Raw genomic sequence first — 16,530 nt, forward strand, 5'->3', positions numbered from 1 at the left:
CATGTATGTGTGTGTGTGTGTGTATATATGTGTGTGGGTGTATGTGTGAGTGTATGTGTATATGTGTGTGTGCGTGTGTATGTGTGTGTGTATGTGTGTATATGGGTGTGGGTGTATGTGTATATGTGTGTGTGTGTATGGGTGTGGGTGAGTGTGTGTGTGTGTGTGTGTGTGTGTGTGTGTGTATATATATATGGGTGTGGGTGTATGTGTGTGTGTGTATATGTGTGTGTGTGTATATAGGTGTGGGTGAGTGTGTGTATGTGTTTGTGTATATGGGTGTGGGTGAGTGGGTGGGTGAGTGAGTGGGTGAGTGAGTGAGTGGGTGGGTGAGTGAGTGAGTGTCTGTATGTGTTTGTGTATATGGGTGTGGGTGAGTGGGTGGGTGAGTGAGTGGGTGAGTGAGTGTCTGTATGTGTTTGTGTATATGGGTGTGGGTGAGTGGGTGAGTGAGTGAGTGAGTGGGTGAGTGAGTGTGTGTATGTGTTTGTGTATATGGGTGTGGGTGAGTGAGTGAGTGGGTGAGTGAGTGGGTGAGTGAGTGTGTGTTTGTGTATATGGGTGTGGGTGAGTGAGTGGGTGAGTGAGTGAGTGAGTGGGTGAGTGAGTGTGTGTATGTGTTTGTGTATATGGGTGTGGGTGAGTGAGTGGGTGAGTGAGTGAGTGAGTGAGTGAGTGAGTGAGTGAGTGAGTGAGTGGGTGAGTGAGTGTGTGTATGTGTTTGTGTATATGGGAGTGGGTGAGTGAGTGAGTGAGTGTATATGGGTGTGAGTGAGTGAGTGTAGAACAGATTCTTTAAAAGGTCAAGGTATCGTCAGAAAATGATTTATGAAAAAAACTTAATTCTTCTTATTTTTTAAGTCTGAAAATTACCGGTAATTAAGAAAAAAAATTATGTTTTTTGTCTTATGTCATTTTCTGACTTAAAAAAAATAATAATTAAGTCAGAAATATAAAGTCTTTTGCTGAAGATACCTTCTCTTTAAAGGACTGGTAAAAGGTTTGATCATGATGGAATCAGCTCAAAAACCTTTATTATATTGGCCACAGCACAAAAGAAAAGAGGCCAATAAATCCTCAGAGATCACAGAGACGAATTGGTACAATGTGGATGCGGACATTTCTGGACAAGGCCCACGGCGGCCATAAGATCCCTACAGTGCAGGACACAACGTGGTGCAGTGGATGTAAAGTCCTGGATGTCGCCTCTACATAATTGCAGGCAGGGTGCAGCTGTGCGGCTGAATGAGCGGTCTGATCACAGAGCTGCTGCAGAACATCACACGTTTCATAGATCACAGTCCCTGTAATCAGAGGAGATTTATCCAACCCAACCTAAGGGTCCGGAAGAACAATCAGAGCCACCCAGAAGCGGCGGCCCTCCCGCGTAATGATGACCTCATGCAAACAATGACCTACAGAAAGTTGTCATGCGTGTGTTATTCATTAATGGTGAGGCGCACCGACACTGCCCACAACACAGGCGCTGCCTGCTAAATAATGCAATGTCTGCACGAACACATCATGGCTTCTATATTGGCTGACTATTTATTATGGGCCCGGCCACATGCACCGACCATAATCTCCTCCGCTCCCCAACTGTATAAATTATACGGTCAGGACAAATCCTCAACAAGCTCCAATGAGGAAACCTCCACTGGAAGTTTCCGGGAAGATAAATTCTGCACCTTGGGGATCATTCAGACGTCTGCATATTCCCACTATGGAATATAACCGTGTACCTTTGATTGCTTTACGGCTGACAATCGAACCTCACTCCCCCTTCCCCAAATAAACACAGGTTAAAGGATTGGGCAGAGTGAAAGCCAACATGTCTGATCTTTCTGTCCTCTAGCATTGGGCATCGGTGAAGCGTCAGGACACATTGACATACATAAGACGGTCAGCGTGTATGGACGACGTTAAAGAAAATTGTAACAATATTTTTTTACCATTTCTAACAATTTTTATTACTTATAAGACAAAATTAAAAGTGGATATCAGCCCCTACAGGACTTATGGGTGCAGCCAAGATCCTCAGCAGTGGTATTAGGGTTACTTCTTAACAAAAACCTGCAGACAGATTTCCTTTATCTAATCCGACAGCTGCATGATGTAGGCCCAGAGACCCTGATTCCAGCGATATATCACTTCGTTTACTGGGTGCAGCCATTGTAATACAATCACAGTTTTCTCTGCTGCAGATCTAGCAGTGCTCTGAAAGCTGAGCCTTGTAACCCCGCCCACATCACTGATTGGCTTCTTTCCGTGAACACTGAAAAGCAGCCAATCAGTGCTGGGGGGTGTGGTTGGACTAGGAGGCACGTGACACCTAGTCCTGTAGTGATAATCTCCTGCTGATAAAACACTAATTTTATTGAAACAGTAAAAACGCGGACAGTAATCAGAGTCTCTGTCCTCTCAGATTACATAGCATGAACTTGGTTACACATTCCTTTTAAATGCTGTACATCATTAATATCTTTTCGCTTTTGTACAGGATCAGGTCGGATTATTCGCTGTTAGGTGCCACCTTACCACAACCCATTTTATCTCTAATTGTGCCAGCCTGATAAAAAGTACCTTCTTTGTGACATTGAAAGGCACAGAGTCTGCGCTAATATCAACATCTGCCGAGTTTAGCATTGGCACGCGTTACGGATTTTAATTAAAAAAACCAGAAGACTGACGGGAGCCAAGATGAAGCAATAACAAGGTTTACAACACATGCCAGCACCAGGGAATGGATCACACGTTCGGCCTGGCACACCCTAAGCCCATCATTATTTGCAATGCAAAAAAATAAATAAAATGCAATAACACTTGTGTGTGACCATCACATGTTACAAGTGGAGACGGATCTACCAGTAAATAACCAGAGGAAATAGTGTTCTAAGGCTTCATCAATGGCTGAAGCTTCCGAATTCTGATGTTTAGTTAATGCATTGAGGAAGCCATTATACTCTCCACCCCATAGCATCCTGTGCCAACAATACCAGCCGGCTGGGACTACTGCCACGAGGGATCTAGGAGGGGGATCCAGCAGTAAAGGGGCAGCATGGTGGCTCAGTGGTTAGCATTGCAGCCTTGGAGCGCTGGGGTCCTGGGTTCAAAAGACTTTTCCCTTTAATATTCCATCTCAGATTTGTCTGTTTTTAACTGATCCATTGCTAACAATCAACAGATAAATACAAGATCGGATATGTCCCTTAATTTTTTAAAAAGAGACGAGAAAAAAAAAAAAAACGCGAAGGCAAAATGGATGATGCTCGAGATAAAAACTGTCTATTTTGCATACATATAAATACAAAAATATCTAAGTAAATTCCACATCAATTACTGCAGATTTTAGTGTTTTGGTTTTTTTTCACCAGGTTTGATTAATTCTTTTTATCTTTTTTTTTTTTTTTTTTTTGAACGGCATTTTTTAGGATTCTTCTTGCTGCTCTGGGATCACATCCTTCATACAGAAAGCTACACCTGCATTTTATGGCGCAGAAATGCATGCAAAACGCATAAAAAATAAATAAAGCACGTTATGCACTAGATTGTTGATGTACAAACTGAGATCCTCTATTGAAGTAATGGAAAAAAATAAAGAAGCAATGTTTAAAAACCACACAGAAGGTCATTTTTCTCTGTGCATAATTTCAGCCCTAGCAAGACGCGGCGTGGCAATTCTTTAGCGTTTTTTTTGCTGCGTTTTCAACCATTAAAGTGAATAAAGTGCAAAAATGCAAATAAAAATGCTGCAAATACACACTTTTTTTTCTACCACCACTCTGGTTTTGGTGCAGAAAACAAATTTCTGCAATGTGTGAACATTCCCTAAGTGGTTTGAAGTTAAAGTGGTAGGATGAGAAAAGAAAGAAAGAAAAAAAAAAAAAGAAAAACAGCTTGCAAGTCACAAGACAGTAAGGAGGCAGTGTGACAAAAGTTTGTCCCTATTTTAACAGAACAGGAGTACTCTGGCACCCATGGGAACGATAGAAAGTAGCTAAATCCAGAATTTTGGGGAAAAGGGGGACACATTGAGCAAAAGTCACTCAGCTCCTTCATATCTGCCATAGACATCAATGGAAGGAGATGGGTACAAGGACAAATGCCCTCTTTCATTGACGGCAATGCAAATGTTTGGGGTTTTTTTTTTTACGCAGGTTTTGCTGCGTTTTTGTTGTCTCTTGTGAATGCTGACAAAGTTTAGTGCCCCTTCCCCCAAAAAAGAAAAAAAAAAAAAAAATCACGATGCAACTTCCTTAAGGCTTTTGCGCCAAAAATGCGGCAAACCCTGATACCTGCATTTTTGCACTTACTTATTGCTTCCTACGGGTGAAAAAAAATGATGCAAATACGCTGAAAAAAAAAAAAAAAACGCAGGAAAAAAACGCAGCATGTTCATTAATTTTGCAGATTTTTCACATTTTTCCCACTATATTATTCAATTGGGGAAGCTCCGGAACAAAAACGTGAAAAATCCGCAAAAAAAAGGCACAAAAAAAAAAAACGAGTGTGGATTTCCTGCGGAACAAGTCTGTTTTTTGTCAGGAAATTTCTGACGTGTGCACATACCCCAAGGCTATGTGCACACGTTGCGGATTTGCCTCTGGAATTTTTTGTGCGGATTCTGCATCTCCTGGCAGAAAACGCAGGTGCGGATTTGATGCGTTTTTTGTGCGGATTTGATGCGGATTTCTTGCGTTTTTACCCCTGCGGATTTCCATAATGGAATGGGTACAAAAATGCTGCAGATCCGCACAAAAGAAGTGACATGCTTCTTCTTTTAATCCGCAGCATTTCCGTGCGGAATTTTCCGCACCATTAGCATAGCGGTTTTTTTTTTCCTTTGATTTACATTGTACTGTAAATCACTTGCGGATCTGCGGCGTTTCTGCACGGAAAAAAAATCTGCATCGTGTGCACATAGCCTAAAACAGGCAGGAAGTCAGTACAAGTATTGTAATGTATGTACAATGTTTTGGCCTTTTCATGGCAGTCAGGAGCCTAGTATAGGATCCCTCCCCCTTGTCTCTTATGTTTGCACACCTAGGTGTATTTTACAATACACCGCCATATAGTATTGCAGTCTATTGTGAAAGTGATGATCACTAGAGGAACCAATAAAAAAAAAAATTTAAAAAAATAATGTGTATTTACATACAGTCACCTACTATTTCTCATTTTTCACACTTTTAATTACTAATAACTAATTTTTTTTTATTTTATTTTTTATTCCACAAGAGGAACCTGCACACGTGATCACAATATGCTGGAATAATTGCACTCATAGGCTAGGTTCACACTTTGCAGGGGGGGTTGCTCCTTTTTATGCAAATTTTAGGCTGCGTTTTACACTACCAACAAAGTCTGGTAAAAAAAAAAAAAAAATCACTGCTAAACAAAACATTGGCTTTATTTTCCTGACTGATTTGTGAAACTGCTGCGTTTTTGCAAACTGCAGTCCATCACTTCTATCAGCGTTTTTGCAGTGTTTTTTTCACCCATAGGAAACAATGGGTAAGTTGGAAAAACAAAGCAAAAAAACGCAGGTACCAGGTTTTGATGCGCTTTTAATGCAAAAACTTTAAGAATGTTGCATCATTTTTTGGGGGGGGGAACTAAACTTTACCAGCATACACAAGAGACAACAAAAACGCAGAAAAAACGCAGCTTCTTTACTGCCAAGAGAGCAGACTTTGCCTGCAGAAAAAAAAAACGAAGCAAAAACGCAACATGTGAACAAAGTTTTAGGGTATGTTTCCACGTTCAGGAAACGCTGCGTTTTTGACACTGCGTTGAGCCACAGCGTCAAAAATGCAGCGTCCAGAGGTTACAGCATAGTGGAGGGGATTTCATGAAATCCCGTCTCTACTATGCATTAAAAGATGCATGCGGCATAGCCGCGAAAACGCACATGCGGCGCGTCTTTTAAGAATGTAGCATGTCCTTACATTGCAGAAAAAACGCAAGGACAACGCAGGTGACCTGCCAGTGACCTCAGGTGCAGATTTGGTCAGGATTTTACCTGCATAAAATCCTAACCAAATCCTGATGCAATCCTGAATGCAGACACATACCCTTATACTATTCTTTTCCCGCTTGGTTTGTAGAGCTGCATCAGCACTTTTTTTTTTTTTACGAGAAGCTGTAGATTTCGTCATCGCCATTTTGGTGCCCGTACAACTTTTCGGCGTCTGTTCCATTATTTTGGGAGGTGAACTGAGAAAAAAAAAAAGTATTCTATTTTTTTTTTTTTTTTTTTTGGGGGGGGGCATTTATCACATGGGAGACATATCATATTTTATAAGTTTGGGCAGTTACACATCCGGCAATAACAAAGGGTGTGGGAGGGTTTCTTTTATTCAGACTTTTTAAACTTTTTTTCAACATTCTGTGAATAGAAAAAAAAAAAAGAAAAAAGACTAAGAGAAAAAAAATCTAATCAGGAGAGGGAGCTGCTGGGACTAAGATGCCCATGGGCCCCATATAAAGCTGCAGCCGGGCCTGTGTGTGACCTACATACATCCCTGTACATCACACACGCACATACATACATCACACACATACATACATATATCACACACACGTACATACATATATCACACACGTACATACATATATCACACACACGTACATACATATATCACACACACGTACATACATATATCACACACGTACATACATATATCACACACACGTACATACATATATCACATATGTACATACATATATCACACACACGCACATACATACATCACACACGTACATACATATATCACACACACGTACATACATATATCACACACACGTACATACATATATCACACACGTACATACATATATCACACACACGTACATACATATATCACACACGTACATACATATATCACACACACGCACATACATACATCACACACACGTACATACATATATCACACACGTACATACATATATCACACACACGTACATACATATATCACACACACGTACATACATATATCACACACACGTACATACATATATCACACACACGTACATACATATATCACACACACGTACATACATATATCACACACACGTACATACATATATCACACACACGTACATACATATATCACACACGTACATACATATATCACACACGTACATACATATATCACACACACGTACATACATATATCACACACACGTACATACATATATCACACACGTACATACATATATCACACACACGTACATACATATATCACACACACGTACATACATATATCACACACACGTACATACATATATCACACACACGTACATACATATATCACACACGTACATACATATATCACACACACGTACATACATATATCACACACACGTACATACATATATCACACACACGTACATACATATATCACACACACGTACATACATATATCACACACGTACATACATATATCACACACGTACATACATATATCACACACGTACATACATATATCACACACACGTACATACATATATCACACACACGTACATACATATATCACACACGTACATACATATATCACACACACGTACATACATATATCACACACACGTACATACATATATCACACACACGTACATACATATATCACACACACGTACATACATATATCACACACACGTACATACATATATCACACACGTACGTACATATATCACACACGTACATACATCACACACACGTACATACATATATCACACACACGTACATACATATATCACACACACGTACATACATATATCACACACGTACATACATATATCACACACGTACATACATATATCACACACACGTACATACATATATCACACATGTACATACATATATCACACACACGTACATACATATATCACACACACGTACATACATATATCACACACGTACACCCGTCACACACGTACACACATCACACACGTACACACATCACACACACACGTACACACATCCGTACACACATCCGTACACATCACACACACATCACACGTACACACATCCGTACACACACACGTACACACACACGTACACACATCACACGTACACACATCCGTACACACATCACACGTACACACATCACACGTACACACATCACACGTACACACACACATCACACACACACGTACACACATCTGTACACACATCACACACACATCACACGTACACACATCCGTACACACACACGTACACACATCACACACGTACACACATATCACACACACACACACATACATCACACACATATACATCACACACACATATACATAACACACATACATATACATCACACACACACATCACACACACATACACATCACACACATACATATACATCACACACACACATACATATACATCACACACATACATGCATATACATCACACACATACATATACATCACACACATACATACATATACATCACACACACACATGCATATACAACACACACACACATACATACACATCACACACACATACATCTCACACACACACACACATACATCACACACACATATACATACATCACACACACATATACATCACACACACACATATACATCACACACACATACATCACACACATATACATCACACACACACATATACATAACACACATACATATACATCACACACACACATCACACACACATACACATCACACACATACATATACATCACACACACACATACACACATATACATCACACACACACATATACATCACACACATACATACATATACATCACACACATACATGCATATACATCACACACATACATGCATATACATCACACACATACATGCATATACATCACACACATACATATACATCACACACATACATGCATATACATCACACACATACATGCATATACATCACACACATACATATACAACACACACACATACATACACATCACACACACATACATCACACACACACACACACACATATACATCACACACACATATACATCACACACACATATACATCACACACACATATACATCACACACACACTTACATATACATCACACACACACACACATATACATCACACACACTTACACATACATACACATCACACACATACATACACATCACACACATACATACACATCACACGTACATACATACACATCACACACACGTACATATATCACACACGTACATATATCACACACGTACATATATCACACACGTACATATATCACACACGTACATATATCACACACGTACATATATCACACACGTACATATATCACACACGTACATATATCACACACGTACATACATCACACACGTACATACATCACACACGTACATACATCACACACGTACATACATCACACACGTACATACATCACACACGTACATACATCACACACATACATACTGTACATATATATCACACACACGTACGTACGTACATACATCACACACATACATACATACATCACACACATACATCACACACGTACACACATACATCACACACGTACACACATATCACACACGTACACATATCACACACGTACACACATACATCACACACGTACACACATACATCACACACGTACACACATACATCACACACGTACACACATACATCACACACGTACACACATACATCACACACGTACACACATACATCACACACGTACACACATACATCACACACGTACACACATACATCACACACGTACACACATATAGCACACATGTACACACATACATCACACACGTACACACATATATCACACACGTACATACATATATCACACACGTACACACATACATATACCACACACGTACATACATATATCACACACATATATCACACACATACACACATATATCACACACATATCACACACATATATCACACACGTACATATATATATATATATCACACACATACATACATCACACATACATACATCACACACACACACACACATATATATATATCACACACGTACATACATACATCACACACGTACATACATATATCACACACGTACACACATACATATACCACACACGTACATACATATATCACACACGTACATATATCACACACATACATCACACACGTACACACATATATCACACACATATATCACACACATATCACACACATATATCACACACGTACATACATATATCACACACATATATCACACACATACACACATATATCACACACATATCACACACATATATCACACACGTACATACATATATCACACACGTACATATATATATATATCACACACATACATACATCACACATACATACATCACACACACACACACACACACATATATATATCACACACGTACATACATACATCACACACGTACATACATACATCACACACGTACATACATACATCACACACGTACATACATACATACATCACACACGTACATACATACATACATCACACACGTACATACATACATCACACACGTACATACATACATCACACACGTACATACATACATACATCACACACGTACATACATACATACATCACACACGTACATACATACATCACACACGTACATATATCACACACGTACATACATATATCACACACACACATATATACATACATATATCACACACATACATACATCACACACACACACACATATATATATACATACATCACACACGTACATACATATATCACACACATACATACATCACACACATATATATACATATATCACATACATACATCACACACGTACATACATATATCACACACATACATACATCACACACGTACACACGTTGCGGGGCCGCGGGCTCTCAGGCCCCGTCTCCCCCGGACTGTGACGCTCCGCCGGTCTCTGCACTTACCGGGGGGCTCCTCATGCCGAGCAGGCGGCACAGGCTCCCGGCGTCAGCAGCTCCGCACCCCCGTGTCTTCTAATAGCAGCCGCTTGGCGCGGAGGCGCCGGCCCCGGGCATCGTCCTCTTCCCCGGCCTGGTAATGTCCCCGACGTCGGGTTCCTGCCTGGTCTGCGGCCCGGCTCCGTGCGGCCCCAGCTCTGCTGCTGTCACTGCCATGTCCGGCCCGACGAGACAAGAGGAGGCAGGGAGAGAGGACGGAGAGCTGCGCCGGGAACACAGCGCCCCCTGCCTGGGAGGAGAGGCAAGTGCAAGCCAGGGCTCAGGGAGGAGGTGATGGATAGAGAGATAACGGAGAGAGACATGGATAGAGCGAAGGAGAGGGCTAGAGAGAGAGGGGGATACAGAGGAGCGGAATAGAGAGGGATAGAGAGAGAGGGGGACAGAGAGAGAGGGGGATACAGAGGAGCGGAATAGAGAGGGGGACAGAGAAAAAGAGGGATAGAGAGAGGGGGATACAGAGGAGCGGGATAGAGAGAGGGGGACAGAGAAAAAGAGGGATAGAGAGAGAGGGATAGAGAGAGAGGGGGATACAGAGGAGCGGAATAGAGAGGGATAGAGAGAGAGGGGGACAGAGAGAGAGGGGGATACAGAGGAGCGGAATAGAGAGGGATAGAGAGAGAGGGGGACAGAGAGAGAGGGGGATACAGAGGAGCGGAATAGAGAGGGATAGAGAGGGGGACAGAGAAAAAGAGGGATAGAGAGAGGGGGATACAGAGGAGCGGAATAGAGAGGGATAGAGAGAGAGGGGGACAGAGAGAGAGGGGGATACAGAGGAGCGGAATAGAGAGGGATAGAGAGGGGGACAGAGAAAAAGAGGGATAGAGAGAGGGGGATACAGAGGAGCGGGATAGAGAGAGGGGGACAGAGAAAAAGAGGGATAGAGAGAGAGGGATAGAGAGAGAGGGGGATACAGAGGAGCGGAATAGAGAGGGATAGAGAGAGAGGGGGACAGAGAAAAAGAGGGATAGAGAGAGGGGGATACAGAGGAGCGGAATAGAGAGAGAGGGGGACAGAGAGAGAGGGATAGAGAGAGAGGGGGATACAGAGGAGCGGAATAGAGAGGGATAGAGAGAGAGGGGGACAGAGAAAAAGAGGGATAGAGAGAGGGGGATACAGAGGAGCGGGATAGAGAGAGAGGGGGACAGAGAGAGAGGGATAGAGAGAGAGGGGGATACAGAGGAGCGGAACAGAGAGGGATAGAGAGAGGGGGACAGAGAAAAAGAGGGATAGAGAGAGGGGGATACAGAGGAGCGGAATAGAGAGGGATAGAGAGAGGGGGACAGAGAAAAAGGGATAGAGGGACAGAGAGGGGGATACAGAGGAGAGGGAAAGAGAAAGAGAGATGGATAGAGAGATGGATACAGATAGAGAAGGATAGAGAAAGGAGGATAGAGAGAGAAAGAGTGATAGAGAAAGAGAGGGAAAAAGAGGGATAGAGAAAGAGATGGACAGAGAGATATGGATAGAGATAGAAAGAGAGGGATAGAGGGGAGAGAGAGGTGGATAGAGAAAGAGGGATAGAGAGAGATATAGAGAGAGGGATAGAGAGGAATAGAGATAGAAACAGGGATAGATAGAGAGGATAGAGATAGAGGGATAGAGAGAGGGATAGAGAAGGAGAGATGGATAGAGAGAAAGAGAAGGATAGAGAGAGGGGGATAGAGTGATGGATAGATAGATGGATAAAGAGATGGATATATATTGAGAGTGAAAGATAGAGAGATGGATACCGGGGATGTCGGCAGGTAGGAGACTTCTAGCAGGGTGTCCATCTGGCAGCCACGGACTACTAAGGTGGCCACTTGGCTAGAGTCCTACACATGGATTCCCTCATCTCTGATAAGTTCTGATACGGACACAGCCTTTATAAGATTATTTGATGAAATACTCATCTTATAGGGGTCGTCTAGAACACTCTTGGGTATAAGCTTTGATCATTACACTAGACTGAGTTTTCCTTACCTTCCCGAGTCTCCACCTCTGCCTGATCTCTGTTACTACATAAGCAGAGCTGCTGAGCTTTGTGATTAGCTGCAGCGCTGGCTACATGTCACCGCTGCAGCTAAACAACAGAGATCAGGGCAGTGGCGGGGACTCAGCGCTGAGACTCAGGAGTGTATTAGTCTATTTTTATAACTACCGAAGTTTATAGAATGTTTTCTGAGATGGGACAACTGCTTTAATATATCTACCCCCTTGTGTCCAGAGAAATTTTTCCCTAGAATCACTGGTCTTGAGGGAAAAAAAATGCTAAGGCTAGGCCATCAATGTTAAAGGAGCAATCCTCATCCTCTAAAATTTTTTATCCTCAATATATCGCAGTCATCATATTATACAGCACTGTGTACATACAATTGCTCATTTTGCCTTTCTACCCAGATAATTCTTCTCTTTCTCTGCAAGAAGAAAAGAGGAAGTCTCTAGTCCCTGCATTTCTTCTTTTTTTTCCATTAACTCTGTCACATCATGTGATTAAAAACTGACTAGCTGAATCCTTCTAAGCTCTTTGTAGAAACAGGAGGTCAATTTTCTCTGTATGAGTCATAGGTCACTGCAAAAGTCCCTGGTAAGGGGAGAATCTTGATCAGGAAGGGAAGAGGGGAATGATAAATGCAGGGACAAGAGACTTCCTGTTTCTACATAGAGCAAACAAGAATTAGCTGGGTAAAAAGGCAAAATTAACCATTGTGTGTACACAGCGCTGTATAACATGATGGCTGCAGTATATTAAGAGGATAAAAATCTTGATGGGAGGAGGAGAAGTGCTTCTTTAAAGTCCCGTAGAAACCACTTTAAAGGGAACCCGTCAGCAGGATTGTGCACAGTAACCTACAGTGTCAGGTCGGCGCCGTTATACTGATTACAATTATACCTGTTGATGAAATCCATCTTGTGGTTGTTGTTTAATCTTTATTTTCAGCTTTGTGTTAATGATATGCTCGTGCACCAGGGTGGGCCTGCAGGGGGGTTCACAACACAGCTAACACTAGGGGGCGCCCTAGCTCGCCCTGCTCCCCAGGATGATTCAGATTGCAAAGATGCCAGGGCCTCCGCCCTTGCCTTATCTCCTGAGTTATCCCTCTGACTGTTCTCTTCCCGCACCCAGGGAAGAGGGGACGGTACTCTGCACTATAGTACACCAACCGACAAGGCAACACAGACAAGGGTTAACAGAAAACTCCAGGCATACAAAATATTCACTCACATGTAACAGAGGAATGCACCGGGGAGTGCAGGAAAGGGGGAAAAAAACGAAATAGGGAAGGATAAGGAATTACCACGCATATAAACAAAGCAACAGTCTCCAATAACTCCTCCAACTCTCCTCATACCAACTCTTTTCCCTCCATTTGCCATGCAGCAAATGCTATCTCTGACAAGGATTAGTAACAGAGCCCAGATTATAAAAGGGAAAAGCCGCTAACCGAGCTCAACTGAGCACAGGGATTTCCAACATGGCCGATTAACCCCTGTTCTGCCAGAAGGAATAAACACATTTAATATGACGGAGATGTGAATCTTCTCAGTGCCGGAGTAGAAGCAATCAGACGCTGCGGTTCTCTGACTCCACACTGTTGCGGTAACCCCATGAGAGGGGGGTCTTCATGTGGTGCTCTGATTAGGTATTCATAATGCAGACTGCTGACAGATCACTGATTCCTCACTGTCCGGCCCCCGTAGTTTACATAATGAATATCAATACATACTGAGGAAAAACACAAAAATCGCTTCTGTAGGCAGGTGCCGGCCATGTCACCTGCGCTGCAGCATAGTCGCATGTTTAGTGTCCAGTTAATAAGTATTCTTAATGTTATTGAGCAAGTTTAAAAAAAAAAAATCAATATGAAAATGGCACTTGCCGCTCCTGCGCAGTGGCAGCTATCTGTGTGGCTAGAGATTATTATTATTATACATTTTTATAGCGCCATTTATTCTATGGCGCTTTACATGTGAATACGGGGCAAATAGACAAATACATTAAACATGAGCAGATAACAAGGCACACGAGTACATAAGGAGGGAGGACCCTGCCCGCGAGGGCTCACAGTCTGCAGGGGGTGGGTGAGGATACACTAGGAGAGGGAAGAGCTGGCTGTGCGGCTGTTCAGTAGGTTGAGGATCACTGCAGGCTGTAGGCTTGTCCTACAGATCCGATCCTACAGATCCGATAGATACTATTGCACAGGGCCGCTGGTGCCATCTTGCTGGAGAATAAAAAAAAAAAAAATCCTCCTCCAAGATAGCGCCGCCCACGCCTGTGCAATAGCGGCTCTCGGAGATCGCAGAGAGGGATCAGTGACCTGTGAGAAGCCATATATATGAATACCTAATCAGAGCACCACATGAAGACCCCCACAGGCCGCCCCGGGGGCACGAGCATATCATTAACTCAAAGCTGGAAATAAGGATTAGAAAACAACCACAAGATGGATTTCATCAACAAAGGAATCATTGTAATCAGTATAACGTCGCCGACCTGACACTGTCTGTAGGTTACTGTGCACAATCCTGCTGACAGGTTCCCTTTAAATTGTAAAGATCATATTTAAAAAAAAAAAAGTAAAATAGTCACTGCATTGAGAATTAATCAGGCTTCTGTGGCACAACATGCTGGCTTGTATAAAGTCTCTCCATAGACTCCTTAGAAAATGTCACAGATCTGGCACAGTTCTCTAATATTGGAACTAATTAGTCAGAGGGAAGAGCCGGATCGTCTACAGTGAGTGATCGTGGAATCTCAGTGTTGTGTGAAATATGACATCTGCAACATATGTTCCCGGCCTGCTACAATGGAACACATCTTCTTAGACTCCACAGGAAAAAAGAGAGATCACTCCACTAAGCTAATTTATTTCAGATCTAAAATACAAAAACTGAAACTCACATTATATCACATTGGTGGGTAATTAATTTTCCCGAGGGTCCACATGAGAGACCATGACTGTTGTGGAGGGCCGAACCAATAGGCTGAAATTAAGCTCAATATTAATATCAACATATAATTATTAACATAATTATAATATTGATCACTCAATATTGAGCAGAATTAAGTATGCCGCCATTACCCTATATACTGTTTGAACCCGAATACAGCCTCTATCGTATGAGGCCCACACAGCCTCCCCATGGCTAGCATTTGTGCCCCACACAGCCTCCCTATGTCCAGCATATGCATGGTCCCCTCATCCCTATCCTGGGGTTCGTGGCCCCCTCATCCCTCTCCTGGCAGGAATGATCGTCCTTAGGGTATGTGTCCACGTGCAGTAAATGCTGCGTGTTTGATGCTGCATAGAGCCGCAGCGTCAGACACGCAGGGTCCAGATGTTACAGCATAGTGGAGGGGATTTAATGAAATCCCGTCTCCACTATGCGTGGTAACACGCACGCGGCGGCCCTGCGACTCCGGACATGCTGCGCGTCTTTTCAGATCGCAGCATGTCCGTATATCTTGCGGCGACGCTCCGTCGCCGCAAGATATAGCACAGGACCCTATGCGATGGGTGCGATTATGCCGGATGTGTGCTGTGAACACATCCGGCATCATCGCGTCCCAGAAGGGAGC

General features: G+C 42.5%; 1 protein-coding gene across 1 annotated transcript in view; it reads right to left on the reverse strand.

Moving 5' to 3' along the window:
* Nucleotides 1–11,140, reverse strand: part of ZFYVE9 (zinc finger FYVE-type containing 9) — a 48,361-nt gene extending 37,221 nt beyond the window's left edge. The window contains exon 1 of the mRNA XM_069737907.1: nucleotides 10,914–11,140. The gene's annotated coding sequence lies outside the window, so the exon portion shown is untranslated. The remainder of the gene's footprint in view (nucleotides 1–10,913) is intronic.
* Between the last annotated feature and the right edge of the window lie 5,390 nt (nucleotides 11,141–16,530).

The sequence above is a fragment of the Ranitomeya imitator genome, chromosome 8 (genome assembly GCF_032444005.1).
Source record: "Ranitomeya imitator isolate aRanImi1 chromosome 8, aRanImi1.pri, whole genome shotgun sequence".
NCBI lineage: Eukaryota > Metazoa > Chordata > Amphibia > Anura > Dendrobatidae > Ranitomeya > Ranitomeya imitator.